At 47.3% G+C, this 23,622-nt stretch overlaps 1 protein-coding gene across 1 annotated transcript in view; it reads left to right on the top strand.

The window, feature by feature from the left end:
• Positions 1 to 23,622, top strand: part of RASA2 (RAS p21 protein activator 2) — a 1,321,178-nt gene that overhangs the window by 554,203 nt on the left and 743,353 nt on the right. The window lies entirely within an intron of this gene.

The following is a 23,622-nucleotide window of genomic DNA, read 5'->3' as shown; positions in this document are numbered from 1 at the left end:
TGGAAATGCCATATATGGTGTTGTTGTGAAGGCCCGGCCAGACTAGCTGGAGCCTTCCCGGTGATGTATGTTGTGGGATCCTCCTGTGGGTGGGACCTGGGTGAATAGAGTGTGTGACAAATATGCATTCTGTGTTGTGGATGTCTAGTATCTGGTGGTTTACACAATGACTGAGACAGCCCTGCCCGAAACCGGTATGAATGCAGCTTGGAGTGTTGAATGGCTCGGCACTTGTCGCAATACACATAACTTGTTGTGAGTGTCTGAAGAGAAGTGAATGGCCTGAATACCTTGTGTGCCTGATTTCCTGCCTGCCTGCATGAATGCCGTAGTCGTGATTGGATGCTTGAGTGTGACCCAGCGGAATGAATGGGAGATCAACAGTATATCTGGGGACCTCTCACTGCTAGGAATCGTGTTCAGAAGCTGAAGTCCACTACGACGAGTAACTGGAGTAACTGAAGCTTGACCTTGAAGCCCTGCTGGACGAGAAAATTGCTGTTGCTCTCCTTCACAATCTGAAAGCTGCTGTGCCTCCAAGGACTGACCCAGAGAGGACCTGGTAAGGCGCCCTCTTACCGAGCTACGAGGGACCATCGTGCACAGCTGATCTTTGCCAAAGCTCCCTGGTAGACAGACCTTCGACAGGCTGCCGACCGGATACAGGGACTGCTGCGGAACTCCAAGGAGAAGCACTCGGACTGTTGTCCGCCACTGTCGACGACCGCCGTCGCCGATCGGAGCCGCCGTGCTCCCGTTTGCCTAAGAACTTCAATTGATCATCGGACGCTCTCATCTTCATCGTCACCCACTTATCTCCCGCTGGAGAAGGCCTGACCGCCGATGCGACGAGGAGCATCCACCGGTGGGTTTCCCGCCACCTAAAGACCACAGAGACGCCGACGACTCGACGCCCTTGCTGGGCCACAGTTCTTCATCATCTCTTTGCTCTCCGAACTATCGTCACCGAGGTGCCCTGCACGCCTCTTCCTTGCAGGACGCCAACGCTCTGTCGTCGACGAGCACCGCTAGGAACGAAGCTGCCACTTCACGGCCATAGTTCCACCTGTTCACCGTCGGACGTTCGACGACCCGTGACTCCCGCCTTAAAGGGAGGGCACTCAAGAAGGGCCGTCGATTCCCGGACACCGAACGCCGAGGTCCTCGACACCTCTCGACGATCCGTGGCTCCTGCCTGAAAGGGAGTCACTCATCGTCGGAGAACTCTACTCCACCAGGTACATTGGGGGGGTAAAACCTTAATAGGTGGATGTAAGACTATCAAACATTATATGGACTGGGCTTGTGCTATATATCTTTATTTACAGGTTGCCCAGGTGGGGGGGATCTCCACACAGAACTGTGCCTCGTGGTAGGGGTCAGTATTCTGCCTACTGTTTCAACCATCTTGCGTTCCTTCCAATCTCCAATCCTGGTTTCCTCGTTATTAATCTGTGACATTTTAACCGTACAGTTGATGCACTTTCATGAGATTCAATAACATTAGTGGTACCACTTTAGAATTGTATATATTTATCATTATTGACTTCCGAGTACAAAGTGCGTTATTGTGATCGTGTACATACCTTTGAATATTAATTATATAAGGACTGTTTTCAGTAATACAGTGTGTGGACATTCCTTTGTGGGGGTTCGGGGACTACACTGTACTTAAGAACTAGCTTGCACCACCTCTTGAGAAGCTAGGCCTTGATTGCTAGTCCATTGCTACCAAATAGAGAATCTTGGCTGGGGTCTTCTGTGCCTCTCCTCTACCATATAGAGAGCGGAAGTACAGACACCCCCTACCAGTCTTTACACTGGGGCCTACGCATACCAACTTCAAGGTAGGAACCCACGACACAGCCCCCGTATGGAGAGAGCTGGCTGTTCGGACTTCCACTAGCCCAGAGGATACCAACCTCTCACCCCAGGCCCAGGGGCCAATAAACTATTGGGTCAGGCTTGCACCCTGATTCAGTGCTGTGACCACAGACCAAGGGACCAGGCTGATTGGCAGCGCAGAGTGTCCTGCCAGGGTCATCCATGATTGGTAAACTGCGCCATTTGGGGAGACCACGTATACCCTGTTACAGAATATAGGGTCTCCCTAGTTCAGAGGAGCCCACAACGCAGCGGACGGGCAGGGTGCGTGCCGTACCTGTTACTGGTACTGGGCATTATCCTGAGTATATCGTCACACACCAACCCCGGATCTCGGCAATAGACCACAGAAGGGCACCTACAGGGAAACATTGGGAATACTAAACATTAGAAGCCGGCAGAGCCCACATAAGTACCTACAGCTCGACCTATAGCTCAGCCTTTACAGTACGAACTCCAACATAACCCTGGCACTTTCATTTCTCTACGGCTGAACTATACAAGCCCGATCTGGGCGACAGGAGGGATCGCCTTCAGTGTGCACGGGCATACTACGCCCCATCCAAGACTGTTGGATAATATCATTATAGAGAGCAGAGGGATGTGGGAAAACACAAGCCACTCGGCCCACCATATGGGCTGCCACGAAAAGAAAGGGGCGGGCTCCAAGAAAACCGGCCCAGTGGACTCATTTGCCAGCACCCAGCCTCACGGGTCCACCACACCACCACCAAAGCCAATGGACAGCCAGTAAGAACCCCCGATGGACGAGAGAGTGGACCGATTAACGTCAATGGTCCAGAATGGCTTCCTTGTGGTCAATGGCAAATTGGACGATATTGTGGCGACAATCAGCTCCCTGAAGGCAAGGGTCGATAAAGAATGCACACACATCACTGAGGCGGAAAATAGGATCAGCACCAATGAGGATTGGATAATACAACCCAGCCGTGACATCGCCCAGCTGAAAGGGGACCTCCAAAAAACCCTAAACAAATGCGAAGACCTTGAATCTCGGTCCAGAAGAAATAACATCCGCCTAGTTGGGGTGGCCAAAACCTTTGGCAGGGAGTCCATGGAACGCCAAGTGGAAACCCTCCTGAAAACCCTTCTGGGCCCTGACTCCTTCTCAGACCATTTCCTTGTGGAACGTGCCCACCGCACCCTAGCACCTCCTCCCAGACCTGGAGCACCACCCCGCACGATAATAGCCTGTCTCATCAACTATAGGGACCGAGACGCTATCCTGAGAGTATCCAGGGAAAAGGGCACTTTACGAGAACAACAAAATACATATATATCTGGATTTTTCGACAAATGCGCAAACACTAAGAAGGTCCTATGAACCAGTTAAGCGACAACGTCAGATTCCCTATACGCTCATCTTCCCAGCAAAGATGAGAATTCAACACGGGGGCAGAGCACATTTCTTTGAAAATCCTATGGAAGCCATGTCATATGTCGAGGCCTCCACCCGTCTGCCCCCCCCCCCCGAGATCGGGCAATAAACCAGAATTTGCCACCCCAGCCCGCTGAGGAACTGGACGACCCTGCCGGCTGACTGGCATCCGTTCATACTTCACTGGTATAAAGTTAAAAATCCGAGGGCGGCGAGGTGGCCCTGCCCATTACCTGTTTGAAGTAGGGCCATGAGCCCCCTTGGTTGGCGGCCATGTGGGTACAGCTTACACCCCCAGGAGACTTCCCAAGTTATGGTTCAAGGGATACATCTTCGGGTTGGGGTTGATGATGTGGGTGGGGGTGGGTGGGGAAATCGAGAAAGGGTTACCCCTGGCAATATGCCAGGACTGTTTGGGGAAGTTATAACGTTAAAATCAGAGAGCTGTTTTGTAGCGGGGAACCCGCACTGCTTAGAAATGTGGCAACGCAACAGGCAAACGGATGATTCTAGATACGACTATGACACAGGCTAACAAAGGCTTAAATATCAAACTGCCATCCTGGACTTTACGAGGGCTTAACAACCCGGTTAAAGCCAGGAAGATTGCAGCATATATTGTGCGCCATTACACCCATATTCTTCTTATACAAGAAACTCATGCATTGGGTAGCGTTAACACCAAATTCTTGCCACAATGTGGCCCCCACAAGTACCACACAGAATACTCAGCTCATTCTAGGGGAGTACTGACACTCATACATCCCAAGCTGTGCTTCAAACATCACTCTAGTAAGATAGACCCACAAGGTAGATATGCACTGGTGTAGGGGGAGATAGCGGGGCGCCAGATATTATTAATTAACACGTATGGACCCAACATAGATGACCCGCAATTCTATTGTACAATACTGGATATGTTGCCCACATCGGGGGAGGCACAAATATTCTGGGGAGGAGATTTTAGCTCAATACTCGACCAATCCCTAGATCGATCGACGACCACCCCTAGGGCTCCATCCAAAGCTGCACTGGTCTTGAAACAATTGATGGAACAGACTGATGCAATAGATGCATGGCATACACTACATCTGTATGAGAGGAAATGTACCTTCTAATCGTCCGTCCACGATTCCCACTCGCGCATAGATTACTGATTTATTAGTTCATCCCTAGCTGGAACGGTTTCTGGCTGCGAAATACACCCCCGCACCCTCTCAGATCACTCACCGATAACACTCGACATCAACCTAGGTGACACTCCACCTCCAGCTAGAAGAAGGAGGATGACCCCCACAATCCTGAGGGACCCCCGTATTTGTGAGGCCCTACATACTGAAATCGGGAAATTTCTGTAACTAAATGAGGGTTCGGTGAGCACTTATGCTACCTTGTGGGAGGCATTCAAGGTCTGGATTCGGGGAACCATCATGGGCAAGTCCACAGGTATGCTGAAGTCTGTGCGAAGGGAACTGGGCATAGCCGAAGCCAAAATAGACTCGTTACAAACCGAATATAGCGCCACACTTAATAAGGAAACCCTGTTGAAAAATCCACACTACATTAAAGGAATTCAACGAGTTGGCCAATAGGGAAGTCCTATACATGTCTGCCCCAGCTAAATCCCGTGGATACGGGGAAAGTAATGAAGCGGGCAAATTCCTGGCCAATGTGCTCAAAGCCGATAGACATCACAATCCGATCTCCAGCATACAGATATCGGTTGGGGTAACGGTTAATAAAGAACAAGACATTAACTCCACATTTGCCGACTTCTACTCCTCTCTATACTCTAATCATGATGTGAAAACCAGGGAAGACACATTCAGGTACCTAGTTGACCTAGACCTCCCAACATTAACCCCCGAGACACGAAACATACTGGATCAACCTATCACAGTTGAGGAACTTATCACAGCTATTAAATCTTTATCCGCTGGTCGAGCCCCCGGTTCAGATGGCTTGAGCTCCAAATTATATAAGGAATTTCAGGACGATTAGCCCCTTTACTATTGAAAGTGTGAGAGGAGGCTATGGACTGTGGTGTCCTCCAGGAGCCAATGCGCAAAGCAATTATTACGGTCCTCCTGAAAGCCCATACACCGGCACAAGACATGGCCCCCTACAGACCCCTTTCCTTAATAAACACTGATGCGAAGATTTTCGCTAAAGTACTAGCCACCAGACTCCTGCCGTACATGCCAATCCTGGTACACCCAGACCAGGCTGGCTTTATCCCAATGAGATCCACAGCCCTGAACTTAAGGCGTCTATTTGGAGTGATGGCACAGATCGATCCGCTGGCGAAGGCGGCGGTTGTGGCATTAGATGCCGAAAAGGCCTTTGACTCCGTCTCCTGGACATACCTTTTTCTGGTGCTCGAGTGGTTCGGTCTCGGTCAATACTTTATTAAATGTGTGAGACTATTGTATACTCAGCCATCTGTCAAAGTTCTAACCAATAATACCTTATCCTCCACATTGTTCTTACATAGGGGAACTCGACAGGGCTGTCCCTTTTCACCCATCCTGTTTGCACTCCCCATAGAACCAATGGCTGAATATATCCGTAAGAACCACTCACATAGAGGTCTCAGGATGACCGGTCCCCCACAGATCATTTCACTATACGCGGACGACACCCTATTGTATGTCCGAAACCCACAGGAGAATGTGCAACACATAATGTCAGGCATACACGCGTTTTCAGATTACTCTGGATATAAAATCAACGTCCCGAAGTCTGAAATATTCCCTTTGACCCCGAATACTGGAGACCTATCCGAGATAAGGGGGTTTAAGCCTGCTCCTACTCAGGTACGCTACTTGGGAATTATGGTAACCAGGGACAAACAAACACTATATACACAGAATCACGGTGAACTATTACTAAACCTGACGACGTTCCAGTTGTGGGCTTATCTTCCACTATCACTATACGGCCGAGTGGCACTACTTAAAATGGTGGTTTTGCCCAAACTTCTATACTATTTCAACAACATCCCGATTTGGCCCAGTAAGTCCTTTTTTTACAAAACTCAAGTCACTCACCTCCTCCTTTATTTGGAATCGGAAGACGGCTAGGCTAGGGTGGGCTAAGATGGTGGAACCATTTTCACAGGGCGGTATTGCTGCTCCCGACTTTGAACTATATTATTTAACTGCACAGGCACAATTTGCGAAGCACTGGTTCTACCCAGAGGACACAGCTCCACATATACTCCTTGAAAAACATGCCGCCCGTCCCAACGACATACGTTCCATTATTTTCAACTACACCTACAAGGACACTTGCCCATTTGACCCGGTACGTACCACCATACATGCCTGGTCCAGGATTTATAAAAGGGTTGGCCTAGAGACTCCATACGACCCGGAGGTTCCCTTGTGGAATTTCCCCAGCATTGCCCCAAATTTTGACAAGGCCCTTCAGCAATCATGGGACCCCAATAGGCTCTTCAAGATGTGGGACATGTTCCCGGATGGCACTTTCTGCGAACTTACAGACTTTATTGAGGCGGTGGGAGGGGGGCAGCTTAAACGCTTTCAGTTCCACCGAATGAGGGCTGCTTTTGCTGCTAGATGGCCAACATTTCCACTGGAGCCCCAGTCGCACGAATGTATTAGAGCTGTGGTATTCACAGATGGTCATGGCAAGGGGGTCTCAATGCTATACTCCCTGGTGCAGACACATTCCACTTAACGTAACACAATTAAAGAGACCTGGGAGCGCGACACGGCACCCTGATTGACAACATCAGATGGTCCCGTTATTGTCAACTTACCAAATCTGTTTCAATGAATTCTGGGCTCTGACTGATGCAATTCAAAATCTTAAATCAATTGCACTATTCCCCGTCTAAACTAGTCAAATTCGTAGAAAACTGTACAGGGTCCTGTCCAAAATGTAATGCCCCAGATGCTGGAACGTACCATATGTATTGGTCATGCCCCTTGATTATGGAATTCTGGCGGGAGGTGGCGGGGCTCCTTGAGGAAATCACCTCGATCCCGGCGACCCTGTCCCCTTGAAGGATTTGTTTGGGGATATTGGTAAGTTGAAGGAAACCACAAGGCGACTATTTAATATTTCATGTATTGTCGCCAAACGATGCATCCTGAAATGTTGGAAATCCTCAACTAGACCAACTCAAGCTAATTTCCTGAAAGACTTGTGTATGGTAAAGGATGATGAGGAACACTGTTGCGACTCTATTTGTGTAATTTGATGCCTGATGTTGATGTAACACATATATCCTCGGCTTGATTTGCGGTACTTGCCTGATTGCTATGTGCATATGTGTAACAAAACTATGCTTAAACCACAATGCAATATATATGTAAATGGTCTTGCTATGAAGCTGCTCTTAATAAAATAAATACAAGTTTTTTTTAAAAAAACCAAAAAAAAACCAGTGCTAATAGTTTGAGTTCACCAGAGGAGCTGATTCAATGCAATTGGTTAGGCCAAAGTCAATGTGCTAAAGTCTCCTATCGGATAAAGCAGTTCTGGAAGTTAAACGGAAAAGTCTTTGCCAAAGTTCTCAGAAGTAGTTCATAAAAGAAAGATTCATATGTCGGGGTCACAAGCTGACTAGGCCTGCAAGTTGTCAAAGTTTCAAGCACTTTCGCGGTGAGAGGTAAGTTCTCCTCTCGGTCGGGTTTTCACAGTATCTTACAATGAAGAAAAAGATGCAGCTGAAGACGTCTGTTCCTGGCAGTTCCTGTAGATCTCACTGTTCCTGAGCCTCAGTCATGGGGTCAAGAGCGAGGATGTCGGGGAACTCCTGCACTGCACGGGGACTGGTCCAATAAACTGGCAAAAGCAAATCTTCAATTCCGGTAGCTGTTGTCAAGCACACAAACTGGTGTCCCTCTCCCTGGCTATTCGGTTTCCTGCAACACTCTTGAGGAAAATACAACCAGCTCTTAGAATGATGTCCAGGCAGCTTATGAGTTGATTGGTCCCACCAACTCAAAGGGAGAAGTCGTCCTTGGAGGGCTTCTCTGTCGAGATGAACTTGGCGATTTGGACCTGCAGCAAGGCTTCACCCGGCAAACCAACGGTCCAGGAGTTGCAGCAGCCATCCTCTTCCAGCTTGTCTTCGGGTTCTTTCGTTCCAGTGGTCGACTCTGCCTTCCAAGCCAAGAGACACACCTTTTAAACAGTTTTCTCCAATTAATTCCAGCCTAACTGTCACTCACCCAGCAGGGTTGCTGTCCTTGCCGGACAGTCAGTCAGCCAATCACCCCAGAGTGCATTTGGGTCTCCTAGGAGACTAAGGACAGGGAGTTTCGGGCACCTCCCTCACTTCCTGCCCACCCCAGACACTCTGGCTTCAATCCTGAAGCCCGCCAAAGGCATAGGAACAAAGGGACCAAACCTGGTTTGGCGTGCAGAGACAATTTCTAGAAGGACCTTTCCAAAAGGAAATGGCGAAAAAAGAAGACTGGGACCTGTTTAAACAAAGGAGGCTCAGACGCCATCTTGAAAAACATGGCTCCCACGATTTAACGCTACCGGTGCTACATGAGTTTCTAGACATAGGGGATACTAGGTAACCCCTCCAGTACTCTATTGTAAGATAGAGTGTGCTGGGTCTAGGAATTTGAAAAGACTAGTAAAGTCAATTTCACTTGACTTTCTCTGGGAAACAGTAGTTTATCCCAGAGAAGGTATTTAAAACTTGGGACAGCCTAAAAGGCTTCCCCTGTGTCACTGCACTGAGGGTGCTTTGTGACACAAATAAAAAAAGATGATGCCTATGTAGTTGTCTAAAACTCCATAACTAAAAGAAATGAACACAGAAAATAAACAGAATTAAAGTACAGAGTCCCAAAGTTCAGCAAAAGAGCTGGGGGTCTCTAAGATAGAGAGGAGTTAGCATATTTATGAGAATTCTCCCTAACACCCCCGATGCTATAACTATATACCTTGTATAAGGTAAAAGGGGAAGTAATGAAAGGGGGTCTTCTGTAGAAGTCCCCCTGGCGACCAGAAAGAGATCAAGGAACCAAAAAAGACCAAGGGATAAGGGGGAGAGAAAAAAGTTGAGGTACTCCAAAAGGTGGCCCTAGATTTCCAAAAACAGAAATTCTGGCTTAATACTTGCTCTGCTGTACCAGTCTGCAGATGTTTGGCAATGTTTGTCTTTAAAGCCTGAATCATTTACTGTAGTACTGAATAATTCCCTAGAAAAGTGCTGTTCGTATTTGACTTACAGGACACCACTGCTGAAGATGGGTCATCTTTCTTTAAGATTGACTGTTCATACTCACATTCCATTCTCTACTCCGATTTTAAAGATTCCCTTGATATTGGGACATCTTCCTGTGTTCACAGATAGGGCAGATTTCTTTGTGGCTGAAAGAAAGCATCATTTCAGTATACTGTGCATCCACCGCACCTGCGTTGTACCTGCTCACATGAATGGCTTCCCTAAAAGGCAGTCCTTTGTATGTTTGAGGGAAAGTTGCATAGCTTTTTTAACTCTGCTGGCAGGCTCTACTCAGTATGTTGTTTTCACAGAACCTCCTTTCATCTTCTCATTAATTTAAAGGGTGGCACATGTAGTCTAAAAGAGAACATACAAGATACTATGTATTGGGCTCTTGCTCTCTTTACAGCCCTTTTTCCAGAGGACCTACTTGCTGAACACATTCTGACTGCGCTGCCATAGTAGACTCGGAGTAAAGGTGAACCGGGGGACAGAGTGCAAGTTCCAGGTACTGGCCATTGCCGTGCAAAATTGGGTTTAATTTGTTATATTCAAAATTGCTCCTGTGCATCATAGTAGTCACGAAGAGGGTAGACTACACGACTAGGAGTACAAGAGCGATACAGTGAATATCTTTTACTTTGCCTTACCTTATCTGTTCACTCCTCATGGGTCATTCTTTGACATGGGCCCAAATCAAATGACACCCAGCCCTATGTTCTGGAAGTTTAGCTAAAAGCAAAACAGTTGCATCCGTTTTTTAATCTTTTTTTATAGTTTTAAAAGAATGTAACAAAAAAGAACTTTCAAAACAAGCTTCAAGAAAAGAAGATATTAAAAGTTAGTACACTATTAAATGAAATTTAATTCTTCACAAAGAATTTAAAAAACATTCCCATATTAAAAATACATTAGAATATCAAAAGTCCAGCTTTTAACAATTCCACAAAGAATTACTAAAACCAACAGCAAACATTATTTGTGTTCTATGGAGCGCCTGGAGACTGCCCTTGGGTGGTAGCGGTGCGCTGTATAAATCAACAGAACATGAAAGTGCTGAAAAACCACTAAAAAGCACTACTTCGAAATATTCAAATGAATTGATTTTAGAAACGCGGCCACTGCCAAACTCTCCGACATATTATCGTTTTAAAAACAGCGCCACCAGAGATTTTCTTCATCGCTCCAATGAATTAGTGAAAGCATTTACCCCAAATAGCTCATCCTCTGAATATTCGAAGAGGGACAATGCACAACCAAATGCTTTAGTAGTTTCAATTGTGTCCACATTCTTACAGAATCTGCATATTACTTCTGAAGGTTGTATCTCACCTCTCCTCAAAAGAACTTCCTTAGTTGGCAGCAGGTTCCAACGAAACCTCAAAAGGATTGATCTATAAAGGGTTTTGGGGAATTGCAATAAGAAGGGTGATTTAATCCCTCTCTTCTTATATTCATGAGCTAGATGTTTCATAGAAAGGTAGCCATGAAAGCATTCCATTGTCTCAACCCAATCTCTATCATAAAGCAAGTCTTTGACTTTAACCGGGTTGCTACGCAAGATCTCCAGCATCACTCAGTTTGCAAACAATGCTTTCACCAATCATCTCCAATTTTGGCACAAAATTAGGTGTACCACCCTCAGAACATTTCAGATTCATGCAAGATTTCATTTAATCATATAAGAAACCAGGAATAGACAAACTTGTATTTCGATAACGTGTCTGCAGGTTCCAATACACTCCTGCTCTCAAAGAGAGCACACCCAACTCGTATCTTATTGCAGCTAGGGGAACTACATTGGGATGCCCAAAACCCATCTCCAAATTCTAGCTTCTAGAGAATATAGTTCCAAACCATATAGGATCTTAGGTACTACTTTCTCCTCATAAAAATTAATTGCTGGTCTAATCAAAAATTGCCTAAATCTTCGATTGAGCATTACCATTTGGTCGTTTAGAACTGCTGCCTTCTGGATCAGCAGCTGGTGAACATTTCGAAACACACCGGCTGGGCTAAAAATTGAATCCTGAATAGACCATGCTAACAGTGGCTATGAGCATGGTTTTTTCAAATGACCAAACTTCATTCCCGTGTTTGCTGCTCCTCGACAAAGCCAAGATATTAGTTTTGGATGGATTTATCCTCGGCATATGCTGAAAGGGCTTGCAATAGTCTCCTCAAACCAACCCGAGAATTTTCAAAAAGCAGGAAGTAATCTGCATATGCGATCCACAAATTCTTCTGATCGCCCAGTTTTGGAGTGATGCATGCTGCAGTTGTCAAATATTCATTAATGTCTGCTACGTACAAATTAAAGCGGCAGGGGGCCAGAACGCACCCGTACCTCAGGCCTGTTTTGGACAGAATTCTTCTAGACAGGGCACCCTCTCTGTCCAATCAAATTCGAATACCAGAGTTCTCATGCAAATCCCTAAGCAGCTTCAGTAGACCAAATGAGAGTCCCCACGAATCTAATTTCCGCCAAAGCCTTCTGCGGTCCACACTATCAAAAGCCACAGAGAGATCTGCTGAAGCCACATAGGTACGACTGGATGGGTCTAACCAAGCAATGTCTTGGATAGCTCTTAAAACCAGCCCATGAAGCTTGGTTAAGTGACCCTTTCGGAAACCTGTTTGGAGTTTATCTAATCGGTGAGTTGAAGAGCCCTAGTCACATTCTTTGAGATTCTAAAATACTTTGTTCTTTTTTCCCCTCCACCAGAGGGGATAGTAAAAAACGTACACACATATGCAAACATATAGAATTCTTAGTGCCCCACCAACCACAATATGGATGATTTCTAGTTAGTTTCATTGTCAACAAGAGCAATGTTTGAGTTACACCCAGACACATCCTGAACACAAAAGATAGTTGAAAAATGTATATGATTGTATTGCATTGTGAAGCCATTGAAATACTTATGTAAGGCATACCACCTTCTTCTTATTATTTTTTTCTGTTTGTGAACTATCTCTGCATGGAACAGCTGGAAGGGAGATGTGAAGTCGTAGTGGACCTGTATATAGCACTAAATAGAACTACTACTCCTGATGCATCCTTCATGAACCAATCTGAATGAATCAAAAATACAAATGTGTACCTGATTTCTCATGATGCCCTGGCCAGCTCACCAGACAAAGAAAGTACCTGGTTTAACCTGCACCCTTTCATGTTGCTTCAATCCAAATCTGCCCCCAACACAAGAATTACACAGGAACCTGTGTTTTTCTGGATCTGCAAGACCGCAGTGTTGTGGGCCACAGGTGACGCTGCCCGTCGACATGTAGCATGTTGCGCGACATACACACTATCTTTTAAGAGCTGCAGATCGGACCCTCTGCCGCAAAGCCTGCGCAGGACAAGGCTGCGGTGTTGTGTGCTGCAGGTGTTTAGCGATGAAGGGGTAGCGGCGCAGAGGGAGAACATGCGGCGCAGCCGTTGACCGGCAGCGATCCTAAGGTGAGAAAGAGGCAGGCAGTCGGAGCAGCCACTACTGCTCTCTTCTAAACTGCCCGGCCTTTGCATGTACTGAACATTCTCTGTCTCTGCGCAACCTTTGGTTTTCCCATATTGCCGTTCGCCTTACTTGAGTCGCGGTTGTGTTCTGAGGATACTGTGCCTCCACACTGTTAACTTTTGTGCTTCCTAGATCTGTTCCCTCCCCTCCCCCCCTCTAGGTTCCCACTCTACTGCTGGTTCCTGCTGGTTGCTGTTGTGCTCTCTAGGTCTGTTTCTTCCCCCTTCTAGGTTCCCCCACTGTTGTTGGTTATTACTAGTTACTGTGTTTCTGCTGTTCCACTCTGCTCTCTTGCACTCTCTAGGTTCCCATGTCTACTACTGATTATTGTTGGTTACTGCTGTGGCCACTTGGTCCCCCCTGCTCTAGGTTGTTCCGTCTCCCCACACCCCTTTTGTTCCTAGTCCTCGCTTTGGTCTTGTGTTCCCCTCGTTGTGTGTTCTTGCATGTGCTTCTCCTGTTTTGGCCCTACTGTGTGACCCCTTTCACCCCACCCACGCACCCTGCATTGCGCAGCGCTGGCTATGCTCCTCTATCCTCTCTCTCCCCTCCTCCAACATGCCTCCTTGCACCCTCTATGGTGCTCTCCATTTCTCCATCTTCTCTAAGTGCTACTCTATCTCCTATCCTGCCCCTCTCACTAAGTCTGGAAGGAAAAGGGTCAAGAGGGACATCCTGGTCTCCAACCCAGGACTCCCTATCGCTGATACCCACATCAGTGCTTCCTCCAGACAGACCCTCACCGACATTCTCTTGGTCGTTCCCTCTCCCGACCTATGGATCCCTTATATGGTCTCTGTTCTCTCTCCTTTCTCCTCCTCTCCCATTAATGGTGGCACCTGGTGGGAGGTCCTCGTGGCCCCCTTCCATTCCTCCAAGACCATCATCAATGTCTATCTGAATGGCACTGTCATGGTCCAGGGCTCTCAGCCCAACCTCCTCCTTCTTGATAGGCGTCTCCTGCGACTTGTTAATTTCCTCTGTTCTCTTGCTACACCTTCTAGCACCTCTCTGGCTCTTCTGCCCCCTCCTTCCTCCTCCACTGCCTCTTTGGCACCCACCTCCTCTTCCCTGGCCCCTATACTACCTACTGCTACTGCCTCCATCCATTCTTGGGCCCCTCCACCGCTTCCACTGGGTGTACCTCACTCCTGTACCCCACCCTGGGAGTCTTTCAAAAGTGCAACCTGCTCCATGTCACTTAGTCAACTCTCGCTCTGCTGTCAAACACTCCTCTGACATCTGCCACCTCCCCGAAGACCGTGACTTTGATGTCCTCGCTCTCACTGAGACATGGGTTACGGCCAGCTCTGTCATAAGTTTTGACACTCTCCTCCCTGAGGGCTACAAGATCCTCTCCGAGCCCAGAACCAACCGACACAGAAGTGGAGTGGCTCTGATCTTGCGGAATGGGTCCTTGCATCTGTCATTCCCACGCAGGCCTACTCCATTCAATGTCTTGTCTGCAGGCTTCCTGTTTCTCCTGGCCCCTCTCTGACTGTGGCCACCATCTACAGGCCACCTGGTCAGGTCGCCCTCTTCCTCTCAGAATGGGCTGACCTCTGCTCCTCTCTCCTTGCCTATACCGCTCAACTTCTACTCCTTTGAGAACTCGACATCCACCTGGATACCTCTAGCCCCTCCTCTGGGCTCATCCGCAAGCTCTGCGACTCTATTCCCTCTGCCCCGACTCACTCTGCCGGACACACCCTGGATGTTCTCATCTCCTCAGACATCCGCCTCTCTAACCCTCTCACCACTCCTCGCTTGGACTGACCACTTTCTGCTCTCCTCTCACCTGAAACTTCTTGTCCTTCAGGCAAAGCCTACCCCAGCACTGCCAGCTTCCTTCCCGGCCATTCAGCCCATGAAGCAAGGGTCAGTGGACACCTTTGCCTCTCCCTTCCCTGCTCCTCATACTCCTATGTTTGACTCACACTCTGACACAGCCCTCTTCAACCTGCATCTTTCTATCTCCAGCACTCTGGACATCATTGCCCATGTCATGAGAATCCATCTGAAGCCTACCTCCAAGTGCAGCTCTTGGTATGACTGACCTTTTCACCTTCAAAACGCAAGTTCCGGGTGGCTGAGAGAACGTGGAGGGCTTTGGGTGCATCCTCTGATAAACTGGCCTGCCGTCTGCTCCAAAGAACCGGGACTCTGTCCTCTCCAAGAAGAGGGTCCATATCCAAGCCCGTGTATCTGCGCCCTCTAACAACACGGCTGAACTCTTTTAAAATCCACAAGGACCTGGCCAGTCCTACTGCAGTCTCCACCTCTCCTGTTTCCTCCCAGGCCCTTTGTACGGCTCTGGCTTCTCATTTCACCACTAAAACTCAGGACATCTTGTCCTCACTCTTCTCTTCCTCTCCCTTGCTCAGGCCTCCTTTGGCTGCCTCTCTCTCCTCCTTTTTCCTCCTTCTCACCAACCACAGCTGCCTATCTTTCTACACAAGTCTGATCTATTAAAGTGTCGTCTAAACAGGTGATCCCTGCTCTTTCAGAACCATCAAGGACCACATTGCCACCCTCGCTCCAGCCTTGGCCGATAACTGCAATTACTCTTTGCCCTCTCTCCTCAAGCACTCCCTTGTGCACCCCCTCCTAAAAAAAGCCTTCGGCCAATCCTACCTGTCTGGCAAACTATCACCCGATTTCTATCACACCTTTCCTGGGCCAACTCCTGGAAAATCTGCCCATCTCCCAGCTTACTCTCCAAACTTAATCTGTTGGTTGTCTCCATGACCATCAGTCTGGCTTCCGAGCAGCCAGAGGGATAGAAACTGCTCTCCTTAACACCCGTGAAGATCTGCTCTCTAATTTTGACTCCAGCTCTCTCTCTGTCCTCATTCTCCTTGATCTTTCCTCTGCTTTCGACATGGTCAATCATGCCGCCCTGATCAATCGACTCTGTGAGAATCTGGGCAACACCAATCAGGCCCTGGCGTGGCTGACCTCCTTCCTCCTGGACCGTCCGTAATAGGTACAACTTGGGTCCTTCCTCTCACACACCACTCTCTCCACTTGTGGTGTCCCCCAGGGCTCTATCCTCTCACCCTGACTCTTCAATTTGTCTGACCCAGCTTGATCTCCACCTTTTCCTCTAACTTTTAGTGTTATGCGGATGACACTCGGCTCTCTTTCAGGCTCCCCTCAGCCTCCTCTCCTCCCTCGCTCATTCCTGACTGTCTATCTGTGATTCTGGACTGGTGCGCCTGCAACAAACTCTGCCTTAATGCCAGTAAGACGGATATCCTTCTCATTGGAACCCCTGCTTTCCCTCTCACTCTGGCCACCTTCCTTGGGCCCTCTACCTTCGCCTTGCTGTGAGGCAAAAAACCTTGGTGTCCTCTTCGACTCCACTCTCTCCTTCTCTCCTCGTATCACAGACCTTGTCAAGAAGGCCCACTTCTAGCTGCACCTCCTCAGAGGTAGTCTACCTTTTCTCACTTTCCCCCAGAAGCGTCTCGAGAGCCATGGTTCTCTCCAGGCTGGACTACTGCAACAGCCTCTTTCTCAATCTGCCTACCTCTACTCTTCACCCTCTGCAACTAATACAGAACTGGACTGCAAGAATTATCCTTGGCCTCAAACCCAGGATCAAGTTCAAGACCCTCTGCATCATCCACAAGGCTTTGTGGGGCTGGGGCCCACACTACATCCAACGCTCTCTTCCGAAACACCTTCCTTCTAGAGCCCATTCGCTCAGCTACCTCCAACTCTGTAAGGACAGGCTCGTCTCCAAGCAGAGAGTGGGGGGATAGATCTCTCTCTCTCCTCTGCAGGTGCCTCCCTGTCCCTCTGACTTGAGCCAGACCACCTACCGTTCCGGAAGCAGCTCAAGACCGTCCTTTTCTCTCTTGCTTCCTTGCTAACGTTCCTGTTCTGCTCTGCTGACTGGTTGCTTGGCACCCCCCGAGTTCACTGGGTACCAGGGTTCTCCACAAACAGCCTTCCTTGCATTAACTGCAGGCCTACTGTGCACTTAGGGGCTATACCTGTAACCCCTACAGCTCCCCTGCCTCCTGTTCTTACCCAGAGCCACGCTGCCCTGGCTGCACTTACTCAAAGCTTGCTGCCCTGTTCACACTTCCCCATTCCCTCTCCACTGTACTTCCCCTGCTCCCTTCCCCCTACAACTCGCGTTGTTGCACTTGCACGATCTGAATGACACACAGCCTAATAGGATCGTTTGTCTGGTCTTCCCACTGTCTTCCCTCCCTTGTGACGCCTAGAAACACTTGTGTGCAGGCACGTTCTAAATGTTTTATATAGTATCTCCCTTATCTTTTCCTCCATCCTGCAACACGTAGAGTAATGTGTTGATTTACATAGCCATACCCAATCCTAACTAGATCTCTTCATCCCCAAACCCATCCCATGGCCCTCACACAATTCACCTCTCCTGGCCTGTTGCAGGAGCTCTGGATTCGGTAACATGATTTGGCATTGACAGAGTCAGTTTGGTGGGAGGATGAGTGCTTTGGTCGTTTTCATCCTTTCGCCACAGTTTGGTGATTTTGTGCACTTCTGTGATGTCACGACCGCACAGAGAGGGCTGTATTCTTTTTTGCTGCCACTAACTGAAAAGTAAGAGGAAAATAGAAGAAAAAGGGATTTCGCTACATGTAAATATCTATGAGTGAAGGTCCTAGATTTGCCTATCCTGATTGCATGATTTCCTTTGTATCCAAGAATGGTAAAAGTACTTTGGGTGATTTGTCTGTTTTTTGTTGCATGAATGTTTTGCCCCAGAAGTTTAGCTCATTTTTTTTATTCTTCTCAATGTTCTTTTCTGATTAACAGATATACAGTCAGGTAAGCGGTGTATCAAATCATGCTGCATGTTTTTGGAGAGTATAGAAATCTCTGGTAGCAAAAGGTGCTACATCATCTTTATTAGGAATTAGATGCTAAATGCATGTGTGAGTGTGGTGTTTGCAGTGCTAGTACTAAGTAGATACCTTGTTGCGTGAATTTAATTTCTGCACACCCCTGTTTATTGTATGCACATTTCAAGTAAATCTGCGTTTTTGCTTTTAAGTTTAGATCTTTCCATTTATACTTAGTTTCTTTATGGCTTCTGCTTTTGGATCACCAAAGTAGTTTTTTTTAATTTTTCTTTCACATTACTAATGGTATTGACTGAGTAGGCTTCTCAAAGTACCAAGAGGGATCCAATGAAGGCATGTTGATAGAAGTACTATAAAACTATAGGGGCACACAGTTTATTCCGAGTTTTGCAGTTTTATACAAAGAGACACTTGTTTGATCATATACTTGTAAGCACTTGTCATAATTGGTAACTTCCTAAATAAATGTTATGATGTGTTGCAAGACGAGGCGTTGGAGAGGGTTGTGGGAATTATAGCAGCATAAATTCAGGAAAGGCAGTGTATCGGGTCATGAGGATGATTGTTGGGCTGTGAAAGGGACCTCAGGATGCTATAACCGCCATACCTTACAAGAAACTAAGAACCACACAATTGTGCCAATTTGTGACATCCCTTCAGAGCCTCCAGTGAGTGCTAGCGGAGGTGGCTATTAAAGACTGTTACATAGTTTTACTACATTTCACCTATGGTATGACTATAGAAGACTCTCTTTTTAGTGTGCAGAGCTCCAACTCGGTATAGGCCTTAACTACCCAAAAGGTTTGGTAGCTATGGCTGGGCAGACAGGCTCATCTTAGGAGAGACAAGGGCTGTGGTAGAGTAAAAAGACATTTGAGCACACAAAACAGTCGAGAAGACTCTTACACACCTGTAGTTATATATAAATATAGTTCTTTATTAACCATACTAAGCAATGTTAAATTCTGCATGACAACACTACAAGAGGTAATTCCCCCCCCCTGCTAAATCGGGGAGACTACATGGCAACACTGGATATGAAAGATGCCTATTTTCATATTTCAATGTTCCCAGCACACAGAAAACCCTTGCATCAAGATAGCAAACCAGCACTACCAATTCAAGGTGCTACCCTTCGGAATAGCCTCTTCTCCAAGGGTATTCACCAAGGCACTGGCGGTGGTGGCTGCGCACCTACGCAGGGAGGCAATCCTAGTGTTCCTTTACCTGTACGACTTGCTGATCACAGGGGAATCACCCCATCTTTGCAAACAAAACACGCAGAGAACCATAAACCTTCTCTTCCAATTGGGCTTCTCAAACAACAGTTCAAAACATTCTACAGCAAATACCTCAGTATCAAGCCGGTTGCCAGATAAGCGTACTCAAAGCAATGCATTTAATAGGCATGATGGCGTCGTCCATATACCTGGTCCCACACGCCCGCCTGTTTATACGCCCCATGCAGGAGTGGTTGACGAAACAATGGTCTCAGGCAAGCAGTCAGTGGGACGATCTAGTGGTCATTTCACCAACACTAGTTCCGAACCTACGCTGGTGGACGAAGGAAACCCTGTTAAAGGGAACACACGTCCACAACCCGGAAGCGCAAGCGATCGTTACAACAGGCGCATCACTCTCCGGGTGGGGGGGCACATTACCTTCACCACACAGCACAGGGTCTGTGGCCTCACATCACTGCACAGAGCTGCTGTAACTCCTGGCAGTATTCAAAGAGCTTCAAGCATTCGAGGTGCAGCTGACGAACCAGTCGGTTCAAATCCTAACAGACAGCAACACTGCAATGTTCTACATGAACAAACAGGGGGGCACACACTCTCCAAGTCTGTCCAAGCCGGCACAGAAAATATGGAGATGGGCACTCAGACGGGGATGTTCCTATCCTCCCAACACGTTCCAGGGGTACTCAACACTCTAGCAGACTCTCCGAGCAGAGGTCCCCTACCAGAAGAACACGAGTGGCAACTAAACTCAAGTGTCGTAGACCACATCTTCTTTCAGTGGGGTTACCCCACATTAGACTTGTTCGCTACAAAAGAAAACCAGCAATGCCCAGACTTCGCATCCAGGTTCCCCCAACCAGACTCCAAGGGGAACGCCCTATGGATGAACTGGTCAGGGAAATTTGCTTCCACGTTTCTGCCCCAACTCCCTTAATGAGCAAGATAGTAAACAAGATTCACAGAGAACAGATGACGCTTATCCTAGTTGCTCCCATGTGGGCAAGACAGCCATGGTATCCACATCTGCGCAAACTGGCGATGTGTGATCCCATCAAACTCCTGTGCCAGACAAACCTATTGACTCAACACGGGGGAATAACAGTACATCCTCAACCACACTCAATGAACCTGACAGCTTGGCTCCTGAGGTCATAGAGTTCGGACACCTTAATCTACCACAACGGTGTATGGATATCCTCAATGAGGCTCGTAAACCAAACACCAGACACTGTTATTTCGACAAGTGGAGGAGATTTGTAATTTGGTGGCAGTCTAAACAAATAAACCCCATAGAATGTGCTCCATCCCACATTCTAAATTATGATATGTTCTTTTTTATATCCTCCACTTGTTGGATTCAAGGTTAGTATTCAACTCCATAAAGGTCCTACTGGCGGCTTTATCAGCGTACACCACCTCTCAGAGTAAGGTATCATGGTGGAACATTCCAGTCATTAAGGCATTCATGGCGGGGGGTCAAGAGACTCCACCCTTCTATTTCAAACCCACCGCCAGGCTGGGATCGCAATGTAGTACTCGCTAAGCTCATGGGGCCCCCATTGAAGCCTATGCATAAGTCCAGTCTTAAACACCTGACATACAAGACTGCCTTTTTAGTGGCTATTACTTCCATAAGAAGAGTTAGTGAATTGCAAGCATTGTCAGTGCAGGACCCTTTCTTTATTATACATAAAGACAATTTGGTTTTACGTACACATCCTAGGTTCTCTCTTAAATTCATTTCCAAATTCCACGTGAACCAAGCCATTGAGCTACCACCCTTCTTTCAGAACCCAACTAGCTCAGCTGAGGTAAAACTCCACACACTAAATGTGAGGAGGGCGGTCCTTTACTACGTAAACAAGACCAAAACGCTCAGGAAAACAGACCAACTGTTTGTCTCCATAGCACCAGGCAGAGAAGGAGACTGCATTTCCAAAAATGCTATCTCCAGATGGATAGTCAGATGCTTACAACTGTGCTATTCATTATCAAACAAGACACTGCCTTTCACACCAAGAGCTCTCTCCACAAGGAGCACAGGAGCCACTCTGGCATTTATTGCAAATGTCCCCTTAGACAGCATTTGCAAACCAGCTACATGGAGCTGAGTACACACTTTCACTCAGCACTACTGCATTGACACTCATTGCAAAGCAGACACACAAGTGGGACAAGTGGTTCGAAAACATCTATTTGCCACTGCTCCTTCTCACAACCCACCACCTTCTCCTAACACTGCTCGCTAATCTATGCATAGCATGTGATCCAAGCAGATTCCACAAGCCTCAGAAGGGATACATTACTTACCGTAATCGTATTTCTGATGCTTGTATTTGTTTAGATTCACATGCGCCCACCCTTCCTCTCCTGACAGAAGGTGCATAGATGTTATATAGAGGAAGTGTGAAAATGAGCAAGAAAGAATATTTGTGACGTCATGCGAAGCAGAGCTGACCCATCCAGAAAAGAGGCTGAAGACCATAAGCATTCTATAAGATATAAGCAGGAGGTGTTAAAGATGAGCAACATTTCGGGCTCGAGATGAAGATGCTCCTGCTACAGAAAGGATGAAGAAAGTGCCAAGTCATTTTACAATTGTACAGACGCAGTAACGCAAGCAGAAAAAGTATTCTTACTTATTTATTATTTAGTATTTACAAAGCGCGCGACAGCCTGGAGGCATCATGGCGCTGTTACAGACAGCAAGCTTAGTTGCAGATACATACAGGTTACATATGCAAGCATAATACAGACTTAGTTACAGTTTACAACTGGATCATTGTTAGTTGAACATAGTGGTCTTGAGTGTTTTGTGGAATGCTGGGACAGAGGTCTCTGCTCTGAGTGTGTGTGTGGAAGGGAGTTCCAGAGTATAGGTGCAATGTGAGGAATGCCAATACCCCCTGCTTTGGCTCTAAGAATGTACGGGATGCGTAATTTGTTGGCCTGGCCAGTTCTCTTGGGGCGAGACAAAGTGTCTCTGGCAATGGTTTCAGAGATCTATGGCGGGGCTGAGAGGCTGAGCTATTTGTGCGTCAAGGTGAGCGTCTTAAATGTGATCCTTTCCCTTACGGGAAGCCAGTGGGCAGCTCACGTAGCCTGCAAGATGTGGTCTCTTTTTGGGATTCTGAGAGCTGCTCGAAGTGCATTGTTTTGGACAATTTGAAGACTGTTTCGATTTTTTTGTGGATGTGCCTGCTAGGAGGACATTGCAGTAATCTAGTTTAGCCCCTATGGTAGCTCTTGCTATCGATGAGCAATTCTGGTTGGATAGGAAAGGTGTAACTGCGTTTATGACTTTAGTGGTATGGGCAGACGCAGAGGCAAAGGCGCTGACCTGCCGTATCATGGATAGAGTGGAGTCTAAGTAGTCCCCCTAGTGTTTTGACTGAAGAGGAGACGGCGATAGTGGTGTTGTCAATGGTGAAGTTGCAGTATTGTTGGTTGAGTTTAGCGAATGTTTCTTTTGGCCCATGATGATTATCTCCGTTTTATCCCTGTTCAAGCACAGTCTGTTGTCCGCCATCCAAGCTTGGATGATGTAGTAGATCGTTGTGAGGGCTGCGGAGTCTTGGTCATACGAGCCTGAGAGAGGCAGGAGTACCTGTGTATCATCAGCATAGTTTGTGTAAGCTATGCTGAAGAAATCTAGTTTATCAAAAAGAGTTTTGATGAACATGTTGTAGAGGGTGGGAGCCGTGCATGAGCCTTGTGGGACTCCACGGTGGATGGTTCTGCGTTGGCTTGGTCAGAGAATGCCTTCATGGCTATTCCTTCCAGGAAGGAAGTGATCCACGAGGAGGCCTTGTTGGAGAAGTGTGCTGCCTGGGTAAGGTGTGTGGTGAGGGTTTTGTGATCTACGTAGATTCCCTATGCATGGGAATGTATGAAATGGATGTTCCACAACGCACTTTAGGAGAGCTTGGACCCAGTAAATAGAAGGCTTTTTCAGTGTGGCGCAGTTGGAAGACGACTTAAATAATTCAAGAAAGGCTTGGCTGGCTCAGCACAGGAAGTCAAAGCCACCGTGAGATTGGATGTTCATACAGTAGCTACAAAACATGTGAAAAGAACAAACTCCTGTTCGAGGGGAGGTGCAAGAACATTGAAGAGGTTCATCATTTAATAGTATTTCAAATACAGAAAAGCTCTGAAACATGGTCTCCAAGTCACATGGTCGGATGAAAATAGATACTGAGTTGAGCTACATCGAAACCAAGAGACAAAATGTCTATTCTCCCTTTTATTCCCAGGCATGAAGGAACATTTCCAAGGCCATGTTCAAAGGCTAATTGACTGGCAGACGGCAAGAGTGATGATAGATGGCAGGCTACTTAGGTGGGAAGCTATGGTCAAGACCAGCCCACCAGCACCTGTGTGCCAGCCTGCATTCTGCTAGCGTGTGTGGAATATTACAGTGTGTGCATGTAATTAAGAAAATAGTCTTGCATCCTCAGTGTTAGGAGGATGACTCCCTCCCCCTAACCTGCCTCAGGTT

The sequence above is a fragment of the Ambystoma mexicanum genome, chromosome 10 (assembly GCF_040938575.1).
Source record: "Ambystoma mexicanum isolate Mex_15411 chromosome 10, UKY_AmexF1_1, whole genome shotgun sequence".
In the NCBI taxonomy this organism is placed as follows: domain Eukaryota; kingdom Metazoa; phylum Chordata; class Amphibia; order Caudata; family Ambystomatidae; genus Ambystoma; species Ambystoma mexicanum.
Note: the sequence above shows the minus strand (reverse complement) of the source record. Positions and strands in the feature narration are given on the sequence as shown.